At 38.7% G+C, this 25,644-nt stretch overlaps 2 long non-coding RNA genes across 10 annotated transcripts in view; one reads left to right on the top strand and one right to left on the bottom strand.

Annotated features, from left to right (window-relative positions):
* LOC122965595 overlaps positions 1 to 24,129 on the bottom strand; it is a 43,555-nt gene extending 19,426 nt beyond the window's left edge. The window contains exons 1-6 of one of the 8 annotated variants that reach the window (XR_006398265.1): positions 23,684 to 24,129; positions 21,751 to 21,857; positions 20,914 to 20,968; positions 20,123 to 20,189; positions 19,879 to 20,040; positions 4,315 to 5,845 (exon numbers count right to left, since the gene is read on the bottom strand). This is a non-coding gene — a long non-coding RNA (uncharacterized LOC122965595). The other 7 variants (XR_006398270.1, XR_006398264.1, XR_006398266.1 and 4 more) reach the window with 7 other exon arrangements.
* Positions 20,297 to 25,423, top strand: LOC122965596. Of its 2 annotated transcripts, none has more exons than XR_006398272.1 (6): positions 20,297 to 20,734; positions 23,046 to 23,208; positions 24,148 to 24,216; positions 24,366 to 24,493; positions 24,603 to 24,690; positions 24,784 to 25,423. It is a non-coding gene; the product is annotated as an uncharacterized LOC122965596 (long non-coding RNA). The 2 variants fall into 2 exon arrangements; XR_006398271.1 differs by having other exon boundaries at positions 24,330 to 24,493.
* Positions 25,424 to 25,644: the final 221 nt, after the last annotated feature.

Raw genomic sequence — 25,644 nt, 5'->3', positions numbered from 1 at the left:
GCAGCATAACTTCATTGATAATTTACCGACACGCTGACAGGGCCGGTCAGGATCTAATGTTAATTAATGTTCTGTGTTCTTCTACACATCCAATAGGTCAGCTGTTACACGCACAGTCCGGTTCATACTGTTTGGAGTAAAGCAGCCGTCCTCCTGATAAATCCTGAGCTCATTATGTTGAGCAGTGCAGCAAAACTGAAAACTGTAGTTATCACCTTGACAGGACAAAGGAAATTATCCAGCAACTTTTATCTTCTGAAATATTTTTTAGACAGACAAGCGAAAAATTAATGGTTTCATTTCTATTCTAATTGTCAATTTGAAGAGGAAAACCGGTTAGGGGAATGGGAAAAACAGGAAAAAAATGGGAGGTGGATTACATTTTTAATTCACGTGAAAACCAAAATAATATTATATTTTTAAATATTGTTTAAATATTGTTTATCCTGTTATTAAAAAAGTTGAACAGCTTTGGACGGAGGGTCCTGTGCCTAGCCGGAAAATAGAGGACGTCAGTTGACGTCATCAGTCCTTCGATGTGGCCCAGGATGCATTGCATTTACACTACTAAAAGAATGTGGCCATCCACGGCCCAGACCACCTCCAAATGTGGTCCGAGTGAACGGCTCTCAATCTGTCCTCAATTCGTCTTGGGTGTGTTTACACCTGTATTTAGAACTGTCCACTTGTGATCGGATCACCCGAGACGGATGTTAATACCAGGTGTAAACAGGGCCCAATAGGCCTTTTCTATACACATCTGCTGGCTTGGCTTGAGTTGGCTTGATCCACTTTGACTTGGTGTGTCAGCCCAACACTGCAGGGATTTGCATCTCAATTACAATAGGGCTACCTTCTTTAAGGTTTGTCTTTAACTGATGTGACAGCCCTCACTTGTTTTCTCCCTCTCTCTTGCTTTCTTTCTCTCTCTTTCCCTCTTTCTTTATTTGCCTCTAGTTCTCTCCAGTTACTTTTGATGTTTTTCTTCCAGGAGTGGGAGGGTAAGAGGTCTTTCAGTTGATCGGGTGTACCTGAGGAGGGAGTGGCCCAAAGGATATAAAAGGCTGCTGGCCCAGGTGTTTCTCTCTTTTTTTCTGCGGAACAGCAGTACCCACATCCACATGGTTTGCACATTAGATTAAGTTGTTCTGAACTTGTTTCTTTACTTTTGCACTCAACATTTCATGTATCCATACACCCACCTTACACCACTGATACAAACATTCCTGTATGAGTTATGTTTAGTTAAATAAATATCATTTTTGCACCATTATTCAGTGTGGACTCTCTCCTTTGTTACAAGCCGGAGCCAGGTTTGTAACAAATGGGGGCTCTTTCAGAATCAAAAGATCTGGTATAGTATTTGATGGTTGCTAGTGCTTGGTATACAGCTAGAGATTCATGGAAATCTTTAGGGATCTACTATGGTGAGTAGAGTGATTGTGGTTATTTGTTTGTGTATATTGGTAGCTGTGGCCTAAAGCAAGCAGTAGTATTGGGGAGAGTTCCACACATAGTTAAAGGGTGTAGGTGGTTTCAGCTTAGTGTGGATTTAGGTTCAGGCTGGCTGTCATGCTAAGTTTGGGGTCTAGACTTTTGTAGGCAGTGTCTCAGGCAATTTTTTGGGTGTGGTGCTTTGAGTATTGGTGTTACCGGTCAGTGTGGTTTGAGCTACTGGTATTGGTGTGATCATGTCTGCTGTGGAGGAATTTGTGTGGAATCCAAGTGAGGGGCTCTTGGATGCCTGTACTAAGGATCAGTTGTTAAGTGGCAGAACATTTTGAAATTGAAATCCCTAGTCAGGGGTGCAGTGTCCTCTCCATGTTTGGTGGAGGAAGGTGATGAAGAACCAGTAAATTCCACAGATGACTGTATTATGCAAGGTCGACTCAAAAATTCAGTCATTGAGTGACCTGGACAGGTTGTTGTGTCTTTTGCCTGATGCTAGGAAGGAAGAATTGTCTAACTTGATTTTGTAATTTCCTTCTTTGTTTTCAGACACTCCTTCTCAAACCCATCTTATAGAACATGACATTGATGTGGGGGATGCTGAACCAATTCACCAGAGGCAGTTGGAGTCAGAGGTGAAATATATGCTGGAACACAACATTGCAGAACCCTAGTTGGGCATCCCCATGTGTGCTAGTGAGCTAGCCAGACCAAACTGTTAGACCGTGTACAGATTTTCGCCAAGTAAATAATGTCACCAAGCCAGACTCCCATCCACTTCCCCGTATGGAGGATTGTGTTGATCAGGTGGGCACAGCGGAATTTGTAAGCAAGTTTGACCTTTTGAAGGGTTACTGGCAGGTGCCCCTGTCCAAACAGGCTCGAGACATTGCAGCATTCATAACACCCTCAGGCCTGTATTCCTACAAGGTAATGCCATTTGGGTTGCGAAATGCACCAGCTACCTTTCAACGATTAATGAATAAGGTAGTGGCAGGGTTAGAGGGATGTGCAGTCTATTTGGATGATGTTGTCATCTATAGTGAGTCTTGGGAAGAGCATGTAGATTGCATCAGAGCTCTGTTTGACCATTTGGCATGGGCCAGCCTCACTGTAAATCTAGCTAAATGCGAGTTTGCCCAGGGCACTGTCACCTATTTGGGGAAGGTGGTTGGTCAGGGTCAGGTTTGGCCAGTTAGAGCAAAAGTTCTTGCTATTGATCAGTTTCCACCTCCTACCACTAAGAAAGAACTTAGGCGTTTTCTAGGTATGGTAGGGTACTATCGAGAGTTTTGCAAAAACTTCTCCACAGTAGTTGCACCTCTTCCTAACCTGTTGAGTTCAAAGGTCAAGTTTGACTGGTCCCTTCACTGTCAATGTGCCTTTGAAAATGTAAAGTCTGATTTCATCTGTACCTGTCCTGGCAGCTCCCCGTCTGGGTGATCCGTTCCAGTTACAAGTAGATGCCAGCAATTTGGCATCCACCTTACACCACTGATACAAACATTCCCGTATGAGTTATGTTTAGTTAAATATCATTTTTGCACCATTATTCAGTGTGGATTCTCTCCTTTGTTACAAGCCGGAGCCAGGTTTGTAACACTGATGATGCGCATGTCTTGAGTCAAAAAGCAGCGGGTTGTATACATCACGGCTGTGACTAGTGGTCAAAGTCAGGGCTGTAAAAGGTGGATAAACACATTTAATTTCGTAAGTTCTTCACAATAAAAGTCCCCCATTAGTTTGTCAGTGGAAAACTGTGTGAAATGTGAAGCAGCAGGAGCAAGAAAAGTTTTCATCTGCAGTAACTTAAAACGGCTCCGACACGGCTGAACACGAGGAAACGGTAAAATAAAGCAGTTATCTGAAAGTACAAACAGAAACACAGGAGAAAAACCCAATTTCAAACCACAGAGATTCAGTTTCTACAAAAGTACTGAGAGCTGAACACACAGAGACTTAAGAACATCTTTCTCTCTGGTCTCCGGCACAGACATGAGTTGAGTCTCACTGCACAACACAGCTGTTTGAGGGGGAGAAGCGGGGAAAAGGGGAGTTGTCACGGGTTGGAGAGATGTCACCGCAACCCACTTGGAGGCGGGTCAGGCACACTTTGGCCCAACTCTGGAGATGGTCCATCACAGGCATAACTTGGCGTGGTAAAACTGGTAATGGAAACGCAAATTAGTGCAGCATGTTGCAGCCAAAAGTGCCAATGGAAAAACTCTAAAAATTGTTTATTTGATTTGCTTACACCCAACTATTTTAAAGAGATAACTGAATTTTTTTTCATTATTGTTTCATTATTTTGGTTGACGTTATTTGGAGAGAAGAGAATTGAGCATAGACTCGACTGTTCTGATCTGGAATCCTAAATCTTGTGTGTTCCTGTGTGTATTTGAGTTTTGTATGAATATTTGGTGTGGGGCATTTTGGTAAAAGGTGTCTGGTGAAGGTTCTTGCACAAGGAAACTCTTGTATCCTTTGTATGTGGTTAGGTTTTAATAGACTGTCAAACTGCTACAACGTGTAACTTGACAACGAAAGTAACGGCAGCAGCAGTTTAGACCTGCCATGCACAACAACATGGGTGCTGTAATTTAGATTCTTGTTATACCTGTAGGCAATTACAGCTATTACCACTGCAGTTCTTATTAAAGGAGGCTATTTTTGTGAGTGTACAGCAGGTTTTTGAGGTCTTACGAAACATAATTGGGGCATACAGCATGTGTTCTGTTGAATACTGTTAAGAGAATGTTGCAGGTCCTGGATGGCAGGGAAAGCAACCAGACAAATGTCTTGTTCAACAGGAGAAATGATGAGAGAGAAGCATTTGTTATTGTTGTCAGAGAGGATGCTCTCAGAAGAATTTATTAGCAACATATTCCATATCCATGTCTTATATCTCCATTTTCACAGATCAAACCACTATTCTACCACTAAGAGAAATATACTCTGTTCAATTCATGTATCTTCATACCAAATAAGTTCACATGAACACCTTAAAACATGTATGCAATGAAAACTGACTTCTAACTTCAGTCATACTTCTTTCAGGGATGATAACCTATTGTGCATAGCATTTTATCATCATCAGTAATCTACACATATATCAACACTTCTTTAATTTATCGCTACCATTTTTAGCATGAAATAATTACAAAGAGAGACATATACTGACTGTTGCCTGAGAGAACCCTAACAAACAACCATATTTCAACACATTGCAATAACATATATAACACATTACAATAGCATATAAAAAACAGGAGCTTCTTACAGTGCCAAAAGCAGGGACAGAAGCGGGAATTCACTACAGAAAAACTGTACCATCTGTCGCGATATTAGCGTTAGCGTCATGCTAGCCTTCTACTGTCATTAGTGTGGGCTACACTACAGTTTACTCATGCATTTAAAGCGTTTACAAGCACATAAAAGTGATGTTTTACTACTGAGACTTTTACCTAACATCATTACTATTTATTTTTCTAACGTTCAGCGGGCTGTAACATCAAACAGGAGAAATGATGTGAGAGAAGTGTTTGTTGTTATCAGACCGGACTTTCTTGGCAGAATGACGAAAAGCTAGCAGTCCCTGTGCAAAGGTAATCCCTAAGTTACAAATGCTCTGCTACTGCCCTCTACTGGCCTGGATAGGATACAACACCAATACATTTAAAATGAATAAACAGAATTCTTACACCAAAAATAAAAGTTAATTTTACACCAAAATAAGAGAAATACACAAACCAAAAATGTGACACAAGTACATAGTTCATACTACTCTGAGTGACCTGTCTCCTGGTTACTTTGGAAAGGGAAGAGGGTGCTATAGAGATTATGTTTATCTACAAGAGAAAAAAGGGATGTGGGATGAAAAAGAATATGAAAAACGCAGAATGACTATTACTGTCTAAGGTCCGAGTTGATATAAACATACTTGACATCTGTATTTGATATAAATTGGAGTTTACTGTAACAGTGATGATCCATTTTCATTGGGAATTTTATTTTAGCTAAGAGGTACAAGTGTTAAATCTAAAACCTCAACACAAAAAACAGCAGGTTGCCTGCAGGTCGATCAAAGCTAGGCTAGGTAATGTATTTTAGAAGCATTTTTTGTTATATTTGTTGAAATTCTCTGTACATCCCAACAGCAATCAAATAAATGAATTGCTCTGATAATAAAAAGAAAAAAAATCCAGTATCTATGGCTGGCACAGGCCTGTAATAAGTCCATCCAATCATTTCATTCAGGCCAAATGAAATGATTGGACAGGCTATCTGCCTGTCAACCTACCTACCTGCCTATCTGCCTGTGCACTCATTACGCATGACACTGAAAGTTTGGAGGCCAGGCAAGCAGTGGGATACTGACGGATACGAAGCGATGAGGCTGCATGAGTTGCAGAAGGAGAGAAGAAAAAGACATATCAACGAAGAAATATCAACATAAAGCAGAATTAAACACTCAGAAATCCTCACATTTCTACATATGCAGGTTTAACTGACTGTTGCTGTTACTTTCCATCACAGACTGTAAATAAAGACGAACGTAGCAAGGTGTGACATTCATTATTTTGCACTGGAGCTAGTTTGAAGCCCAGGTTCCAGCTTGTGGTCAGCATCATCTTTTCTGTTTGGACCCAGGACCTTCCAAATAAGGAATGCAGTGTCGCCTTTCACACTTTGGAAAAATACCCCTCTATTTCCAAAGTGTGAAAGATACATTCTCATGCCGAAAGTGAACTGCTAGCTTACTGGGAAAATAGAGTTATGCACACCTAGGCTAACGTAAGCTACTTTACCTAAATTGTGCTAAGACGGCAGGAATCATAATCAAGTAAAACCAAGTTAAACTCAGTGCGAGTCCCTGAACTGGGGAGAGCAGTAGGTGAGCCAACTGTCAATCATAACTGTCAATTCAATGCCCACACAGCAGACATCAAAGCTACTATTCGTCTTCAAATCTTATTAATGGAGGAATAATTTCCAAAATGATCACCAACATACTTATTAGAGGGTCCAAATTTAGCAATTGAGACCATAATAACTTGTTGAAAAAAATGGCTGAGTTAGTATTTCTAGAGAGAAGTTGATTTTTGAATGGGAGTCCATTGGAGCCAGGGATTTTTTGGAGCCAGTATTTAATGGCCATTGCACTTTAAGGTACCTCTGCATTGGCTTCAGCCTCAAGCCATGGCAGTTGTCACCTGCTTTATATGCCTAGAGGTGGTATGGGTGGGCATATGCAAAACTGGTTTGACAGTAAGTGAACAGCTCCCCCATGAGGAAAATCTGTAGCTGGCTAAATGTGATTGAATGAATTTGCGAGGCACTCGGCATTTAAAACGACTGTAGAGTTGATGCTTAAAACACAAGATGGTGAACAGCATATTAGGTTAACTTTAATCTATGAAAGATGCATGATTCCTTCTATCAACTATTGGTGAAAACAAAATGCATATTCAAGTGGAAATACAAAAATAAGCTTCATGCTGCTCACTATGTATTGAGTTTGCAGATGGACTCTGTGCCAGTGGCAATGCAGAGAATAAGATATTTTTGATGGTATTACTCCAGGAATTTTCTGCAGAAGAGAGGATTAAATGATGGTGAGGTTTTAAGGCCACACACCTCCAGGGCCTCTAAGAAGTTAATCAAATGTGTTGGGGAAGTTTATTTATATGCCCTGGTGTGATGTACGCATTTGGAATGGCAATGCCGTAACTCTAAACAACCCATGGCTGTATGAGTGCAACTTACTTTTTACAGCTGGTATTCAACATACATTGGTATAATTTCACTCCTCACCATAGAAAAAAGCATACTCTTCAAAGGAGGTTGTATAAATTGATTGGTTAAGAGCTCTTTCTATTCCCCTACCACAGCAATGTGAACACTAGTGCTATGCATCAGAAATAGACCTTTTCAGAAGTATGGAGGGAGGAAGTGGGGGGTGGGGGGTGCATGTATTTAAACTGGAGGCCTCACTGAATTGATGGGCACCAGGCGTGGAGCTTTTCTGAGGGGAAATCATTTGCATAATGTGAAAGTGGTTGGAGTTGGAGCTGAGAGCTCTCCTCTTGTGGGGACAGTCAGTGAAGTGGAAGGAGAGAGCTCCTATCAGATAGAAGACCAATACCAAGGTACTCTAGGAGGGTGATGTATGCCCGTGATATGCTCTTTTGCTTCCTGTCACCTGCCCATTTCATCTGCAAAACAATTTACTAACAATCTCTCAGACGTCCAGAGCCAATATGCGCTCATGAATTTGTTTCTGAAAGACTGCAACAGAATTGCTCCGCTTTCATTCCACTAATGAATCTTGCACAATAGTTTCCAGTAAACTTGTTATGATAAAAAGAAGGCTGATTGATCTGAAAATTGAAATTCAGCCAAATTTAATTTCTGAACACTGCATCTTTGGAAACAGAGGCAAGTTTAAACTTGAATCAAACATGCAAGATCGCTCTAAAATGACAGTTGTATACTATGACTTCATAGTCACACAATGTGCTGCTGTAGAGTTACTGTATTGAATTGTGATTTCACAGTAAAAATGTCCACTAGATTACTGTGATATAGCAGTATGCTGTTGTATATTTGCAGTATATATTGTAAAAGCAATGCAACTCAATAGCTAGTAATTTACTTTAAATTTAGACTTAAAATAACATTGAAAAATACTATAAAATTCAACCTGTTCACAATTTTTTTCTGTTAATCCACAACAATACTATAACATAAAAAGGTTAGATTCAAACAAACAAAGACACAAGCAAAATCAATTTAAGACATTTATTTTGCAATTTTATATACATTTTTCAGGACAGTGCTACTACTGCAGGACAATGCAATGATTTTGATAGAGTTGACCTTGCAAAATCTTCAAAGCTTGAACATTAATAATAATCATCAATTCATACTTGAAGCAGTTTTCAATTTAGAAAGAGAAGAAAGATGTCTACCAACACAATGTAAAATAGCATATCTGTTGACACAGTAAAATTGAGTGCACTACCATATATGAAAGGATAGTTTCACATTTTTTCAAGTCTATCTTAAAAAGATTCTCACATGACCATTTGTATATTGCAGTACTTTGAGTTATTGATTGCTGTACCCATTCCTCTTGTCTACACTGGCCATGAAGAAATCTCCTCCTGATGTGATTCCAATACAAGGCGTAAGGAACAAATCCAAAGTCCTCCTTCTGTGCAGGAATTACTTCCAAAGTTCAGCTGAAGATAATATAAGAATTCATCAGTATTTGTTAGTACAAATTTCCCTCTTTGTGTGACAAACCCTCTGTCACAGCCCAGCAAGGAAACACTGTCTGTGGAAACACAAGGAGGGAATATTGCACTAAAAACATTAGTTTTGAATAAACCCACTTGATTTGTTTGACTCAGAAAGCTGAAGCCTTATATTAGCTTTGGCTGAATTTTGAATTTGCACAGAAGGACTGTAGATTTTGCCCTGTCACTTACATGGGAATTGCTTTAGAATCTCTTCTCTTCCAACCAATCACTTTTTCAAGATACATGAGGACATATCAGTATTGCATGGGTGCTGGTGAGAGATGTTTTTTTTTTTTTCTGAACCGAAAATGGTGCAATTTGGTGCATTCTGGTCATGATTTTTATCCCTAGTATAAAATGTAGGCCTACTTATTTTAACTATCTACTACATTTCAGAATAAAAATAACAAATATCTGTACTTATCACCTTTATCAACTTTAAAGGCAACCAGAATCTAGAGTCAGCAAAAGAAAAATGTCAAAATTCTTATCACTTTCATATTAACATGTGACTGCACACTGACAATCACTACTCTTATCAATACTCCTTATTGGTTTGGTTCTTTGTTGATACTTCTATTGGTTTGTTTTCATTACTAAATAATTGCTTTTTAAAAATATATTATTTAAAAAATAAATAAATTAAGAACTAGGATTAGAATTTATTTATATTTTAAATATAACTAAATGTTTTTAAAGCAGCAACAGTAATGTTTACAACAGCAAAGTCACTATATAAACTCAATAATATCTCACTGGAAACCAATCAAAAATATTCAATAAAATAAACAATATTCCTGACATCACAACACTGAGTGAAACTTAGAAAGAAAGAAGAACACAGACATCAGTCAGTATCAGTCCTTCCTCCTGTCCTCTGTCCTCCTCCCTCTGCTGCTGCTGTGATTCACTGCCTGCAGGTACCACTGGTAGAAGGAGGGGGGCTGGTTTGTCTAAGCCAGCAGCTAAGTTTACAAGAATTTGCCAAATTTTAATATACGTGACAAACTAAGATAAACAGTTAGACGACATACAGACTGCTTTTGTTTTAGCTTGTTCATAAGTATTTGTTATTAGCTTAACCAGCACGCTGTGGTTGTGCGAAACATACCGGCAGTGGATGAGAGACTGCAGATAGAGCAGATTCAAATACTGTATTGCCTCTATATGTTTACATGTTTATGCTTGTTGAGCAGGTGTATTGATAAAGTATTGGCTTTTTACTCACAAAGGTTTTATTGCACTTAGAGTAACAAGCGTAGTTGTGGTCAACTCGAGTAATCTTCAAGTTATCTTCACTTCAACTGGTTCACTGTCTCCATGGCCATGCAGAGCAGCAGAGCAGCTGTTCGCTGACTTTGCTCTGTGTGTGTGTGTGTGTGTGTGTGTGTGTGTATGTTAAAGTACTGATAAAAGAACCGATAATGTTGGAGCTTATCAATACTACGGTCTTTAATAATTTAGCCCCAGGCCCCATTTAATACGAGGTTTCAGTACTCATCCCTACAGAGAAATAAGTTCACATTAAATAAAATTGCCATACCTTTGATTACTTTGGAGAAAATTAACATATAAATCGATGCATATACAACCACGGGAAGCTGGAATTTAATGATGTCTGGAACAACAAGCATCTCCTTCACTTGCTGTTTAATCGTATACAAAGCGGAAAGCGTAAGTGCAATGACAGAGTAAAATCCTTTTTTGCGTTAGCAGTAAAAATAAACAGACTATGATGGAACAAATAATTGACTTTTGAGAGAAATCCATCCAAGCTCTTGCACCCATGGTATTGTTTTATGGTAGACTTGAAAAATTTGAACCTATCCTTCAAGACTTGATGCTTGGCAGTGTATGAGGTGCTTTGTGCATGTCTGGAAGGAAATTGATATCAATATAGTTCTCTGCTACTAAGCCTGAAATATTCGTTAAAGGGGACCTATTATGCTTTTCCTTATTTTCAATCATACAAAATATATATATATATATATATATATATATATATATATATATATATATATATATATATATATATATATATATATACACATGATGTTAACAATGTTGGATGTTCAAACATTGCCAAAGTGTCAAAATAACGAGGTAAACATATGCAGAAGTAATCCCTGTTACCAAAAAGCACCAGCTTCAGACTGCCTGAACGCTCAGTTTCCAACATTTTTTTCTACGAACAAGACTCGAGTCAAGCTGGCATGCTGTGAGTGTTTTTCCATTACACAGCACGGCAAAGTAAAAGAAGCTGTTTATCTGTTGGAGGTGTGCTGGTCATCTGCAGCTCTTCATCAGACATCTCACTGTGGCTGTTTCTGCTTGTACTATTCCTCCTTGCATTATTTTTAACTGATCCGCTGAACACATATCTCCATATCTGGTTGTATCGACTGGTTTTTAGCGCCACAGGCTCTGCTAATTCAATGAGGAACACAATTCATTTCCTGTAAATTCTTCACAATAAATGTCTCCCTTTGTTTAGTCATTTAAAGCTCTAAAAATGAAGCAGTAAGGCAGGAAATGTTGGGTTTGCATCAGTGGTAACTTAACACGACTTTGATACAGCTGCCCCTCAGCAGGCTTCCAGAAAGCTGGCCAATCAGAACAGAGTGGGTTCATCGGGTGGGAGTCCTTAAAGGACCAAAACTGCCTCATTCCATGTCAAATCAGATAACGTAGCACAGTCTCAGATTTTGTTCAGACTTTGTGTCATCCATGGGTCCCAAAACCAAGGCCTGTAAAAATATTTCTGTTCAAATCCTATATTTTCATATTTTTTCAGCCCTGGATATTATTTCATTTTTATAGCCTCAAAAACACCATGTTTGAAGCCATATTTGGGCATTAATATCTTCACACATATTGTTCCTAGCCTCACCAAGCTTTGTAGGATGGAAGACAAATGTTTTCTGTATGCTACAACCATTACAAGCCTGTACTATATGCCATTTTATTTTTTATGAAGCCCTAAATTAGGAAAAAAGTGCAAAATTCCTCAATGAGAGTGATATTGAGGGTACAACAAACCCACATTTTTGCACCAATATGATATCAATCATTTTTTCTGCAAATTTTTTGTTAATTTTGTGCCAGTATTTGAAGTCTCTACCACCAATGGGCATGAAGATATTATGAATAAAGCAAGGCGTGGTAGCATATTTTGGTCATTTTCATAGGACCAAAATGGTATGTGGGGTAGCTAGTAGGTACATAAAAATGTACATGGAAATTGCTTGATGTATGGTTATTAAGGGTACAATGTGCCAATGTCCTTCCATTTTTCCTTCATACAAAAATAGACACAGATTTGAGAGATAGATTTGGCATAATGTGCCAGCAGGGCAGTATGTGGTGTGTGTATATGATGGAAAATGGTGGGTAGGGTACACCTTGGAGAGGGCAGAGGAGCAGGAGGACTACAAGGTGAAATTCCTGCACCCTAATGGACCAGCAGCTTCATTTAAATGGCCAACATCTGATGATATCTGCTGGGTGCCCGCCATCTATGTGCTTTGTGCTATTCTAGCCCCAGCCACTACCAGGAGGGGACGTCAATATTCCCTGAATAAGAAGACGTGAAGATATTGCAGTGGTCTTTTAGCACTTCCTAGCAACCGATCAGTGAATAATGGAACATAGGAATTCCACTTATGAAAACACCAAGCATATACCCAGTTCAGTCCCGTTGTTCAAGTTATATGGTTACAGGATAATAGTTTTCATCACATCACATTATGTCATTTCTAGTACATAATTTGCTACATTGCACATAATTTCCAATAAAGTTAATTTGATTTTTTTTATTGAGTATCTTGTTCTTTTTAAATATGAGATAAAATTTACTACTACTACTTTATTAAAATTCACTCCATTGAATATAGCATCTATCAGAGTTAATGCCTTTTTCTATAATGAGGCCCTGATAGTGAAGAATATAGCTTGTATTAATGACCTATAGTAAAATGAGCCTACACAAAACATGTATTTCTTTACTCCAGTCAATATTTCAGAGGCTGGGATATACATAAGTACAGATAATGAGAGAAGACTCTACTTCTTAATTTTTTATTTTTTTCCCCCTAGAGTTAGAACAGTGCCTTTAACTATGTATATTTATTTATGAAGGGAACATGGAAGGACATTGGCACATTTTACACTAAATGACCATATATCAAGCTATTTCCACATACATTTTCATGTTCCTACTAGCTACCCCACATACCATTTTGGTCCCATGAAAATGACCAAAAAATGCTACCATGCCTTGTTTTATTCTTAATATGCTCATGTCCATTTGTGGTAGAGACCTAAAATATTGGTACAAAATTAATAAAAGATTGTATTTGAAAAATAAATAATAAATAAAAAAATAATGATTGATACCATATGGGTGCAGAAAATTGGTTTATAATACACTCAATATCACCCTCATTTTTTAAATTTTGCACTTTTTTCCTAATCTAGGGCCTTATAGAAAATCAAGGCATGCAATACAAACTTTTAATGGTTCAGTCATTCTGAGAACATGTTTGTTTTCAATTCTACAAAGTTTGGTGAGGGTAGGAATAATAGTGTTCAAGATATTAATGCCCAAACATAGCTTCCCAGATAAGGCGTTTTTGAGAGTATAAAAATTTAAAAATATTCAAAGGCCAAAATTACATAAAAACATTGGAACTGAACAAAAATACTTTACAGGCCTTAGTTTTGGGACCCAAACATTATATAGACAACTGAACAAAATCTGAGAGTGCTGCAACCGCTTTCCTGGATTCTGTCTGATTTGACATGGATTGACCTGAGATGGAGGCTGGACTGAGGGGCTGCATAATGGGCCAGTATAAGGAGTTTTTTGATCTGTGAATTGTGCAAAGCTACTCTAGTGGAGTCCCAGAATAAAAATATAGAGCTCGAATTGAGCATAACAGGTCCCATTTAAAGACAAAAATAAGCATCAGAGAAGCTTATAAATAAATGCAAAAGGAAGAATTAGGTAATATCCCCAATAATATTTTAGCAGTTTTTCTTCAACCCGTTCCATCTTGCTTTCACTATCAGTAAAGACTAATTGAAAATGAAGCTGAGCATCACTATCAACCTCTATTAAAGATGTTTTAAATGAACACTAAATTAGATGACACCATCTAATTTCAAAAAGGTTGCTTGTACTGTCTATCCAGACAGCTACAGAATACTGTGATGGCAGTATGGCAATCCACATGTTTATCAGGGCTGTTGATATGAGTTTGTTTTTGAGTCATCTTTGTGGTCTGTTGATGTGAGTTTGTTGTTTTTGAGTCATCTTAGTGGTCATACACTCCCCTAATGAAGCTTTAAGGGGTTTAGGTACTGCTAAAACCCTTTACTTGCTTCTGCTTCCTGCTTTCCTACAGTACACTTTGCTGCTTGCTCTCACCTCTGCTTGTGTTTTTCTGCTGATATTCTTGTTTTTCTTCTATGAGAAACTATGAGCAGTGGCTCCTGGATACTTATAAATCACTAGGACTGTAATGTAATTTAGATATAGTGGGCTATTGCCGTATTTCAATATTTTTATGACCTCCTCAGTACTACGTGAGCGTGGCTTACCAACAGCACAAGCCTGTACTGCAGTGACTGGAAACATGGTACTTAGCTGAAGCTAATTAGTAGCAAGATGCCCCCCTTCTCCATGGATGAATACCACAAACTTCTACAGAAGATTGCAGAGCTGGAAACCGAAATTCACTGGTTAGAAGTGAACGTGGAAGTGAATGGACTATGTGGGAACAACACCACATTACCATGGACTCAAAGCAATGGACAAGATCATGCCAACACACGGCTAATTAGCACCAACAAGACTACCAAGAAACAGGAGGGCTGTGTACCGGGTAATAAATCTACTGGTGGTCCTCCCTGGAACTCTCTTGGAGCAAAACATAAGACTAAATAATTTCCCTGGGAAATGGAAGGACAAGTAACAGGCAGAGCCCAGCTCCCTGAGATTTCTGATGCAACTGGCTCGCTTGCATTATCATTCAGGCAGAGCACCTCTTCAGCTCCTGTTGAAGCCATGGACAGCTGCGAGCTAGCAACGAACCTCCTCAACAACCGAGTGTGCAACTGGAGAACAGATTTGCTCCACTGTTGCAGAACCCTGGATCTCCATTTGATGACCTGGATAACCTCTCATCTTCACACAGCAGGGTAAGGACTGAGAGCAAATCAGTAAAAGGCTGCATGGAAAGCTAACGACTGTGCCTCAAACACTTATTGTGGGTGACTTAGCTGTAAAAGATGTAAGAAGCATATGCAGTAACAACACCAAAATACTCTGTTTTCCCAAGGATATGGTCTCTGACATGACAGAAAGAATCCTGCTTATTGTGGCTGCACACCCAAGTGTGAAAAACATCCTCATGCACACAGGGGCTATTGATGTAGTGAAACAACAGTCTGAAGTACTGAAACGAAACTTTAGTGATCGGTTGAACACTGTCAGCTCTTTGAATGCTGAGGTGTTTATCAGTGTCCCTCTACTGCCAGTAAGAAGAATTGAGAGATTCAGCAGATTGTTGGCACTAACCACATGGCTTTCAACTGCATGTACCATCCATTCACTGCACTTTATTGACAATCTCAACTTTTTCTGTAAAATTGTTAATCTCTAACCTAGAGAGGGATCAAAACAAGAAGACATAACACAACATGGCAGAAACTCAGCCTCTGCCTGAAGAGAGCTTCAAACATGTGAGACGTCAGAGCCAAGAGGAGGAGTCTCCACCCCCCTCACCAACAAAGATGAAAGAGCTGGTCACTGCTGGGACCAAACTTACCCCCTGCCCTACTCCCATTTTCTCTCCCCTAAACCCCCCTCAGCATCCACCTCCACCACTGGCTTTATGTTCTCAGCCAGTTTTGAAACATTCGTCACAGTTACGGCGCTCTGTTTCCCCAGCCTGATAAAAGTACAGCACATCCAGTTATTTGTGTACAAAATACAGCAAGCTCTAACTGATATGTGCTGGGTCCAGGCTGCAAGGCTAATGGCACTCATGACTCTTCCCAGGAAAAGCCAGAGCCCAGTGTGCCGATAGCTTCCTCAATTCCCTTCTTGATAGGTAATAGAAAAAGAATGGTGAATCTGCTAAGAAGCACTGAATCGGTTCTGCAAATTTATCAAATTTAGCATCCATTCCTCGTCAGCCACAGCCTGTCCCAAAAAAGGCAGATAATGCTTTTAAAACACTAAATTTAGTGTTATTAAACGTGAGGTCTTTGTCAGGAAAAACATTTTTAATCAATGATTTTATCATTAAGCACAATCTTAATTTTATGTTTTTAACTGAGACTTGGTTAGACCAAGATAACAGTGCAGCTGTTCTTATCGAGTCAACCCCTCCCAACTTCAGTTTTATGAGTGAAGCTAGAGTGCATAAGAAAGGAGATGGAGCTGCCATTTTCTTTAATGATTCCCTCCAGTGCAAGCAGATGTCTTATGGAAAATTTGCATCTTTTGAATATGTGGCTCTTCAGTTGAGTTCCTCTTCTCGAGCTACAGTATATTTCTAAATATCTACAAGGCAATTAAATACTGTGCAACCTTTTTTAATGACCTTGCTGAACTGCAGTCTATAATCTGTATTGACTTTGACTGTGCAGTTACTGTTGGTGAATTTAACATCCATGTTGACAACTCCCAGGATAAAGGGACTCAAGAACTATGTTTTGTTCTTGATAACTATGGACAGACTCAGCATGTGATGGAGCCCACACACAAAAAGGGGCACACTCTGGACTTAATTATCTTCAAGGGTCTGAACATTTCTAAGGTTGTGGTGACTGATGTTGCTCTCTCTCATCATTCCTGTGTTTTCTTTGAGAGTGCTATCTCCATGCACACAAATGTTCAAACAGAGGTAATCACAAAACAGTATATCACTGAAAACACCAGTGAAATATTTATTCAGACTTTCTATTCCACACCTGCCCTCTCTTGGGTCTCAGTCAATGAGTTTGTAGATGATTTCAATTCTAAAATTACAAATGTTATTGATGCAATTGCACCCACTAAGTTGAAGGTTATCTCTCGTAAGAAAAGATCTCCATGGAGAAAAGCCACGCTGCTCAGAATAGAGAAAAAGAGTGTCGAAAAGCTGAACACAAGTGGCAAAAAACAAATCTTCAGGTCCATTATGACATCTATAAAGAGAGACTTCACATTTATAATTTGGAACTGAGAAATGCAAGGTGGTCCTGCTTCTCTGACATCATCGTCAAAACAATAATAATGCATGTGCCTTGTTTGCTACTGTCAACAGGCTAACAAACCCTTCTGTGTCAATAGCCTGTGAACTTCTGTCCACCAGGGCCTGCAATGAATTTGCCTCCTTCTCCACTGACAAAATTCAGAAAATTAGACAAGCAGTCATTGCCTCCATATTAGTACAGGATATATGTTGTCCCTGTGTCCACTTAAAATCAATTCTAATAGCATGACACAATTTAATCCTCTCAACCACAAAAACTTGGAGGACATTATACAACATCTGAAATCCTCCTCCTGCTGCCTTGATCCACAGGCCCTGAAAACTGCAGTCATCACTAATCTCTCACTAATGAACAATTATAGGCCCATCTCAAACCTCCTGTTTTTAAGTAAAATCATTGAAAAAGCTGTTTTTCAACAGCTGAACAACTTTATGGCACTAAACAACCGTTTTGATGTTTTCTAGTCAGGATTTTGACCACACCACTGCACTGAGACTGCTCTTGACATCCACTTTAACACAGACAATGGTAGAATTTCAGTATAAGTATTATTGGATCTCAGTGCTGCATTCGACAGTCAACCACTACATATTACCAGACCAACTGAAAAACTGGGTGGGACTTTCTGGCACAGTACTAAACTGGTTTGAACCCTACTTAAATGACAGGGACTACTTTGTGTCTATAGGTAATTACACATCTGAGTGGACATAAATGACCTGTGGAGTTCCCCAAGGCTCTATTCTGGGGCCTTTTCTGTTCAACATTTACAGGCTCTCACAAGCTCAGATTATGGAAAACAACAAAATATGTTACCATAATTATGCAGACGACACACAAATTTACATAACCATATCACCAGGGGAATATAATGCCATACAAGCACTGAATAAGTGCATTGAATAAATCAACTATTAAATGTTCCAGAATTTTCTTCTATTGAAACAAAGATAAACCTGAAGTAATTGTTTTTGCAGCCAAGGAAGAATGATTAAAAGTCAGCGTTCAGCTTCAGTCGATAATGTTAAAAACCACAGACCAAGCCAGAAATCTTGGTGTAGTCGTGGACTCACACCTTAATTTCAACAGCCACATTAAGACAATTACAAAGTCATCCTACTATCACCTGAAGAATATATCAAGGATTAAAGGACTTATGTCCCAGCAGGATTTGGAAAAACTTGTCCATGCATTTATCTTCAGTAGACACGACTACTGTAACGGCTTTACACTGGCTGCCTGTCTGTTGAAGAACTGATTTTAAAATACGACTGTTGGTTTATAAAGCACTGAATGGTTTAGGGCCATAATACATTTCTGATCTTCTGCTACATTATGAACCATCCAGAGCTCTCAGATCATCTGGGACAGGTCTGCTTTCTGTCCCCAGAGTCAAAACTAAACATGGAGAAGCAGCATTCAGTTTTAATGCACCACATATCTGGAACAAACTCAAGAGAAGTGCAGGTCTGCTGCAACCCTCAGTTCTTTTAAATCAAGGCTGAAGACTATTCTGTTTGCTGCTGCCCTTTTTAAATCAAGTTTTAGGCTTTTGATTAATATCTTACACTGACTGTAACTTTAACTCTTCTATTTTATCTGTCTTATTCTGTTTTATCTTATTTTTATTTCCAATTTAACACATTGTGATTGTATTTAAATGTCTTTTTATATAGCCTTGTGTTGCTTTTACATTCTGTCTTGATGCCTTTTATGTTTTATGTAAAGCACTTTGAATTGGCTTGTTGTTGAAATGTGCTATATAAATAAATGTGCCTTGTGTTGCCTTGCCTTACCTTGCCAGTTGATCATTTAGGGTTCATTCAAGAAAACTGAACAGTGAAATTGTGAGACAAACACACAAAAACAACCTTATATAAACTTTAAACCACTCATTTTGACAAAACGCCAATAGAGGATATCTTGTACTACATGCAAGTCTGCACTGTCCTATTACAGCATGTCTACAATGACATCCACTCAAAGTCAACAGGTTTTCTAATGAATGTACATATTGGTTGATGTGTCCATGCTGCCTCTTTGTTTACAGGTCCAAGAAGGACTTGTAAACACAAAGACAATGTGGAAAGCTTTTAGTTCAATGTGCAGTTGTTGCTTGTTACTCCAAAAGCACATGTAATAATATTATGTTTCTCAGAACACCAAATACAGTTATTTAAGACTGATATTCACATCTAATCAGATGAAGGGATTAACCATGGTTCCTACTATCTGGTTCAGGCTCCTTGACCAGCCAACAGGGGTCACTAATGCAGTGATCTGATCTGGTTTCACATGGTTTTATGGTGCATGTTAAAGGATTTGGCTGGCAATTTTCTATATTATTCTTATTGTCAGCAAATCTCATGTGCAGAGCCAAACCAACAATGAACTCATCCTACTTACAAGTATTGTGTGTGTATTCAAAGCCTCATATAGCTTATTCTTCTGTGCCACAGAGCTCTGCCATTGTCCAAAAACTATTAAAATAACATCATGAGCCACACCGGTGGGGGTGATGATTTTTAGTCTTTGGAGTCGTTTCTAAAAAAGTTATCATAGCCACAGTCTTCAGTGACGCAGGAACATGTCACATAGCGTATCGGTGTGGCTCATTGACGTGTCTTTAATAGTTTTTTGGACAACAATGGAGCGAAAGTTATCTGGTATAATACTCTGGTCTAAATGTCAGGACTGGATGCCACCAGGAACGCCAGTCACCCAACCACTCCTAGTGTTAACCGTTGATAAAACTAGGCATAGTTAGCAACAAGCAAAAAGCAGTGGAAACGTAAGCTGGAATGTTAAGAGAAATAGCCAGCACTTAAGTACAATATTACTTTAAAGATTATGTCATTACCTTTGGTGAAATTCCAAGTGCACGAGGCATGTTTGGCATACAGCAGATTGAAATTGTAGCAGCTTTCAAAGAATGCAGCCAAACGACTTATGAGGTCCTGAAGTCCCACGAACACTTGACCTTAAATGGACGTCATTCATGCCTTCAGTTTCATTATGTCCCCTGAAACAAAACAGGATGTACCCATCATGTTTTACTGTGCAAAGTTTGGCAATGTGAGGTATATATTAAATATCGATATTACCTTGGTTAATAAAGTGAAGGGTGTCTGGTATTGCAGTACATTCGACATCAGTGGCTGTAGCATAAGCCTGCAAAATAAAACTGAACTGTAACATTCTGCACATGCAGTAGCATGTATATTGGAATATACAGTACCTTGTAGCTTTGCCTAAATAACACCAAGTTATTGGTGAAGCAAAAGTACCAAAAAATACTGAGCCAGTTAAAAATGAACTATCATATGCATTTGCAGAACTTGAACACATGGGATCTCTACCAGACAACTCCAGTTAATAGTTTTATTTCACCAACAGTCAAGCATGGTAACTGAATAGATTACTTCACCACCAGTCTGGTCACTACTGTTGTAAGATGACTTTAACGTACATAATACCGTCACAATAACTGATAAAAAAACCCAATAACTACAAACCAGCCACAAATCACCACAAATCATTCTCAGTGACTAACTTATGCATTTGCAAAACAAACATGGCTGCAGTTTGGTGAAACCTTATGTGGCGAAAAACTACTGGCGCACAGCACATTTAACAGTGGGATTTTCTACACTACAGGCCGGGAGGTTTTTACAGAAATATCTTTCACAGAGAGCTCGTTCTGCACACATTTTCAGGTAATGAAGATGTCCAGCGGTTGCGCCATAGCATTGGAAACACATAGCCTACACACAGCAGAAAAAGCCCTAGCGCTAACGTAGCTAAACTGAATCTCTGCCGCTATCCTAAATCATCACATGGTTATTCCACTGGTCGGTAAAAACGTTAACATGTCCACGTTAAATTTTCTGCTTACCATAAGCCAGCACTCTCTCACTTTAATTTCCACAGTTTCCAGCACTGTAGTAACGCTGTGAGGGAAACAGCAAGGAGTGCCATTAGCGTTGACAAAAGCTAGCTAACAGATGTTGTTTAAAACGTTCAATGAGGCTCCGAAAACTATCTGACCAGCAAGCTAATGTTTCCAAGGTAACTACAAGCCATAATAAAGTTGGGTTAACGTTGCAGGTAACATTAGTTATGAGCCTGTTTAAACGTTAGCGCGCTCAAACTTACTGGGTGGGATAGTTAGCATAGTAACTCTTAACTCCAGCTTAAAAAACACACATGATACACAGCTAATGGTATTTAAGTTATAAGATAAAATATTATACCTTACCCACCATATCTGAACCAAAATCCCAACTGACATGTCAATCCCACAATGCTGTGCAATCAAGTTCAAATTCAAACTTCACTGATTTCCTGTGTAACGTTCACGCCTGCATTGATTTCACTCACAGAGTACAGTATTGTGAAATATCACAGTTAAAGCTTGTAAAGTGATAATAGTGTAATATATTGTTAAATCTTGTGAAATCCTCGAAATAATCTATACTACTATAATACTACTACTATAATAAATACATGAGAACCCAAATTTAGAAACAACATACTGCGACACTCTATGCTTAATATTTGTGCACATACATTAGAGTGTCTCACAAACATGGTGCTCATGAAAAATAGCTTCAGAGATACGGTGGATACGGAAGACAAAAGCATAGACTGCAGCACTGAGAATGTGTCTTACTGCATGATTTATAGGTCTTTGGCTGTTTTATGCAGCCTTATGATGTATGTGTGCACTTACCAGAGAGGAGGTATGTAGTGTTGGCTAGGAATTGAGGATCGAAGTGAATGATGTTTCAGTCATGCATTTTTCAAAGGTTTTGGAGGTGCTTGGTGGTTTGCCGTTGCCTGGAAAGAATATCAACAGCAGCGTTGGAGATGCAAGAAGGAAAACAGCAGAGGAGCACACTCTTCCTGGAATTGTAGAAAGTTTAAATCTGCTGCTGTTGATATTTCTTGCAGTGTGAAGCACTTATTGCAAAAATTTTAATCCATAACATCATTCATCCACTATTTGACTAATGTAATACCTTATCTTCTAGAATGATAGTTGGCATTCAAGTGTTGTTCACTGAATATTAATGATGCGAAGCCTGTGTGCTAGTTCAGGCAGAAAACTCAGCTGATGCTTTAGCTGAGCTTATATATTGTCAACACCTATTGGGCAGGCTATTTAGGCTGTCAGAGTCACTATTCATTATGTGCAGCTGCTTTCCCTGCTGCTGCTACAGTATCTATGCATGTCCTGATTTACTTATTACTACCATCATGTCTCTTAAAGCCTCTGAAATGAAATGTAATGTACTGTAATGCCCACTGGACAGGCAGGATAAAACTGGAGGGGGAAAGTGAAATAGCAGCTCTTGCCCACCTCTCATCACCACCACTGACATGCCCTTGAGCAAGGCGCTTAACCCCCAAGAGCTTCTATAGAGCCGCTCAGTGGCCAGCAGATCCAACTGTGGTTGTAAAGGATTCTGGGAATGTGTTTTTCTTCTTGTTCCTATAGTTGGATATTTGCGCTTCACTGTGCAGAATGATGTACGTATGTGCAAAGTTTGAAACTTGAAGGCTGTTTGCACATTCATCTGCTGAAAGTAGAAAGTTTCTCTATGTGAGTTTGAGGTGTGTACCTACAAGCATAATTTGTGACATTTCAACTAATTTGGAGAAATTAAATATATTTGCATATCCATCTGGATTTTTCAATGAAGGAGAAGGAATAGATGTAATTTTTTAAGAATTTCTAACTAGGAATTGAACTTTTGGTGGAAAAACCATATCAGACAAATAATTATTCAAAGCAGAGATTTTTTATATATCTTAAAACATATGTGAAGGGGATCTTTAAGTTTTAGTTTTTTAGAAGTTTCTCCATGACGATATGGATTCTGCTATTTAAACTTAAAGGTGAGGTAGGCAGTTTATTTTTGGTGTCATTGGGCAAAAATTCCATAATAACCTTTCAGCATATTTTAATTCAAGTGGTCTGAGAGAACACTAAACTTCTGCACCTCCTCTTGGCTCTGTTTTCAGGCTTTAGAAAAATCTGACAGGAGATTTAAGCCAATCGGGTCATTTTGGAGAGTGGGCGTTCTACAAACAGCTGTTCTACAAACCTAAATGCGCATACACATGGCTTGAGATGGCAAAATCCTGGTTCAATGGCTGCTAAGCTTCCCTTTCTCCTCCTGGACAAGTAAGCTGCTAACTTAATTTTCTTCTTGCACAGCGGAAACTTCCTGAAACTTTTCAGTAGGCTCGTGCAGGGCTGTGTGCCGTTACACTAGCAGTGTGTTTATGGCAGCAGCAGGCTAAGCTAAGCTACGTCACTTTCTTTTTATTTCCAGTAATGAGAATCAATCAGTCACATCTATGCAAGTAAACTCAGTCACAAGCCCGGCGGTCTGCTGTCACTGTCAAGTATTAGAGCAGAATTGATTCACAATAGGTGAGTTATATTTTTCCATGTCCACCAGCTGAATGTGTTTTAGTATCCACAAATTAGGCGCTTTTCCCCCAGGACTTTGGTTGTCTGTCAACGGTTTGTGCGGCTTGTGTCACTCCCTTGAATTTACACAATGATCTAGCCACAGTCAGGAGGACTAAGTTTTATTACTTATCAGACATGTTTTAAAATAGTAAATATCAGTTTTATGAGAGAAAACTCCCACCTCTGGTAAAGGTGCACAGCCGCTTCTGTGTGCTGTGCAGTGGGAGAGACAGACCCAACCTGAGCTGCACGGCCGCCTGCAGCTCAAAAACCTCTGTAAAAATGATATATACATATGCAACATGGACACGCTGCTAGCAACAGAGAACACACAGATTGAAGGTAAAAACAGAACAGCCGTTTTATTGAAAGGTATGTGGTGTTTGGAATAGCAAATGATAGCATGTCTGTGCAATTTAATAATTTCCTCGCTTAATTCCCTACTGTATGTTTACAAACTGTGCACATAATATAAGCTGTGAAAAGTGTCATACAAACCTGTTAATTGATGTTTGCTATACAGTTGTGCTATCTCTAATGTAGACGTGATGTCAGCCCTTGTATTGACATATTGCATCTTAGCATATTCAATATAATGAGTTTCAGCATATGCTCTAAACTACACTGTGTGTCTACTAACTGCAGAGATGAAGACATCCTGTCAGGAATTGAAGAATTGGCAGAAGATGTTCTACTGCAGCAACTGGAAACAAGGTTGGTTTGGTTCAAGTCTTACTATTGATTTTTTATTATTTATTGGTATTGACTCTCACATTACTTTTTGAACTGTCTTTCTTATTTTGCCCAAAATGTCTGTGTGATTTCAGTCATTGTGTTTTTCACCATGTCACCTGCCGCCACAGACTGCTGCGTGAGAGCCAAAGCAACATCTGGACTGAGCAAAACTGCACATAGGACCCAGATCTGTGGCTGAGGGGACGTGGAGAAGTTTTTGCAGATTTTAAATAGTTCTGCATTTTTAGTAATAAAAGTGTGTGTTCACAATCACATGGTTCACTTTGGACATATCAGGTGAAGATATAAGAAATTATTTTATCCTTTATCTATGTTTTATAATTTGCCATTTGTACTATATGTAGATCAACTGCAGAACTGGAATCATTTCACAACCACATCTTGATGTGCGCTGAGGCCTGGATTATAACCATCATGGGATAGCATTTTGCTGTATGTTAAACCCAATTACCTTACTGAACCACTGACTTACATGTATTTATATTTACAATTACAAATACAACTACTACAAATCTTTTTCTTCAGGTAAGTCTGGAACAAAAAGTCCGGGAGATGGAGTTTATATGCTGTTGCATTTCCAAAGGACTACAGGTACTTGCCAGACCTGCAGAGTGCCATCGTGAGAAGACAGCTGGCTGATGACGAGGGGATTCCCAGAAAGAGAGTGGTGCATCCCTCAGACCCACGACAGCTCAGAGTTTCAGCCCTGACCACAGAGCAGCTCCTGGAGCATCAAGTCAGCAGGAGACTTGGAACAGGTAAACTGACATACTTTACTGGAGCAACACACCTTAACAAAACAGCAGGGCACCTTAACCAGACTCTGAATAAAAGATTTCCTTACTGCAGAAAACATGAATCTAAGACTCTGTTTCTTGTTTGACTACACTGCAAACTATTTTTTGACAATATTTCTGTAAAAAATAACCACGTGATAATCACCAGCAGTCGACCAGAACAGTAGCCTTCCAATCAACCTGGCAAATGAAAAGAAAAGATCACCTTGATAGCAGATGAACACTACTTTAAGAGTATATGTTATTAAAGTTTGACATTTTAGTAGTCATTGTTGTGGTTGGTAATTCCTCCAAGTAGAGAGCTGACATTTAGATGTAATCATCTCTATAATAAGTGTAATTAAATATAAAGTTTTATAGCATATTGCCTGCCATGCTTTTGGATATATATAATATATATATATATATATGTGTGTGTGTATATATATATATATATATATATATATATATATATATATATATATATATATATATATATATATATATATATATATATATATATATATATACATATACACACACATACATACATATACATATATTTAGCTTTGGTAATGTTATGACACATAGTTATAAGTTTTAAGCAGTA

Source organism: Thunnus albacares, chromosome 16, assembly GCF_914725855.1.
Source record: "Thunnus albacares chromosome 16, fThuAlb1.1, whole genome shotgun sequence".
NCBI classification, from domain to species: Eukaryota; Metazoa; Chordata; class Actinopteri; order Scombriformes; family Scombridae; genus Thunnus; species Thunnus albacares.
The sequence above is the reverse complement of the archived record's forward strand: the minus strand, read 5'-3'. Positions and strand labels throughout refer to the sequence as shown.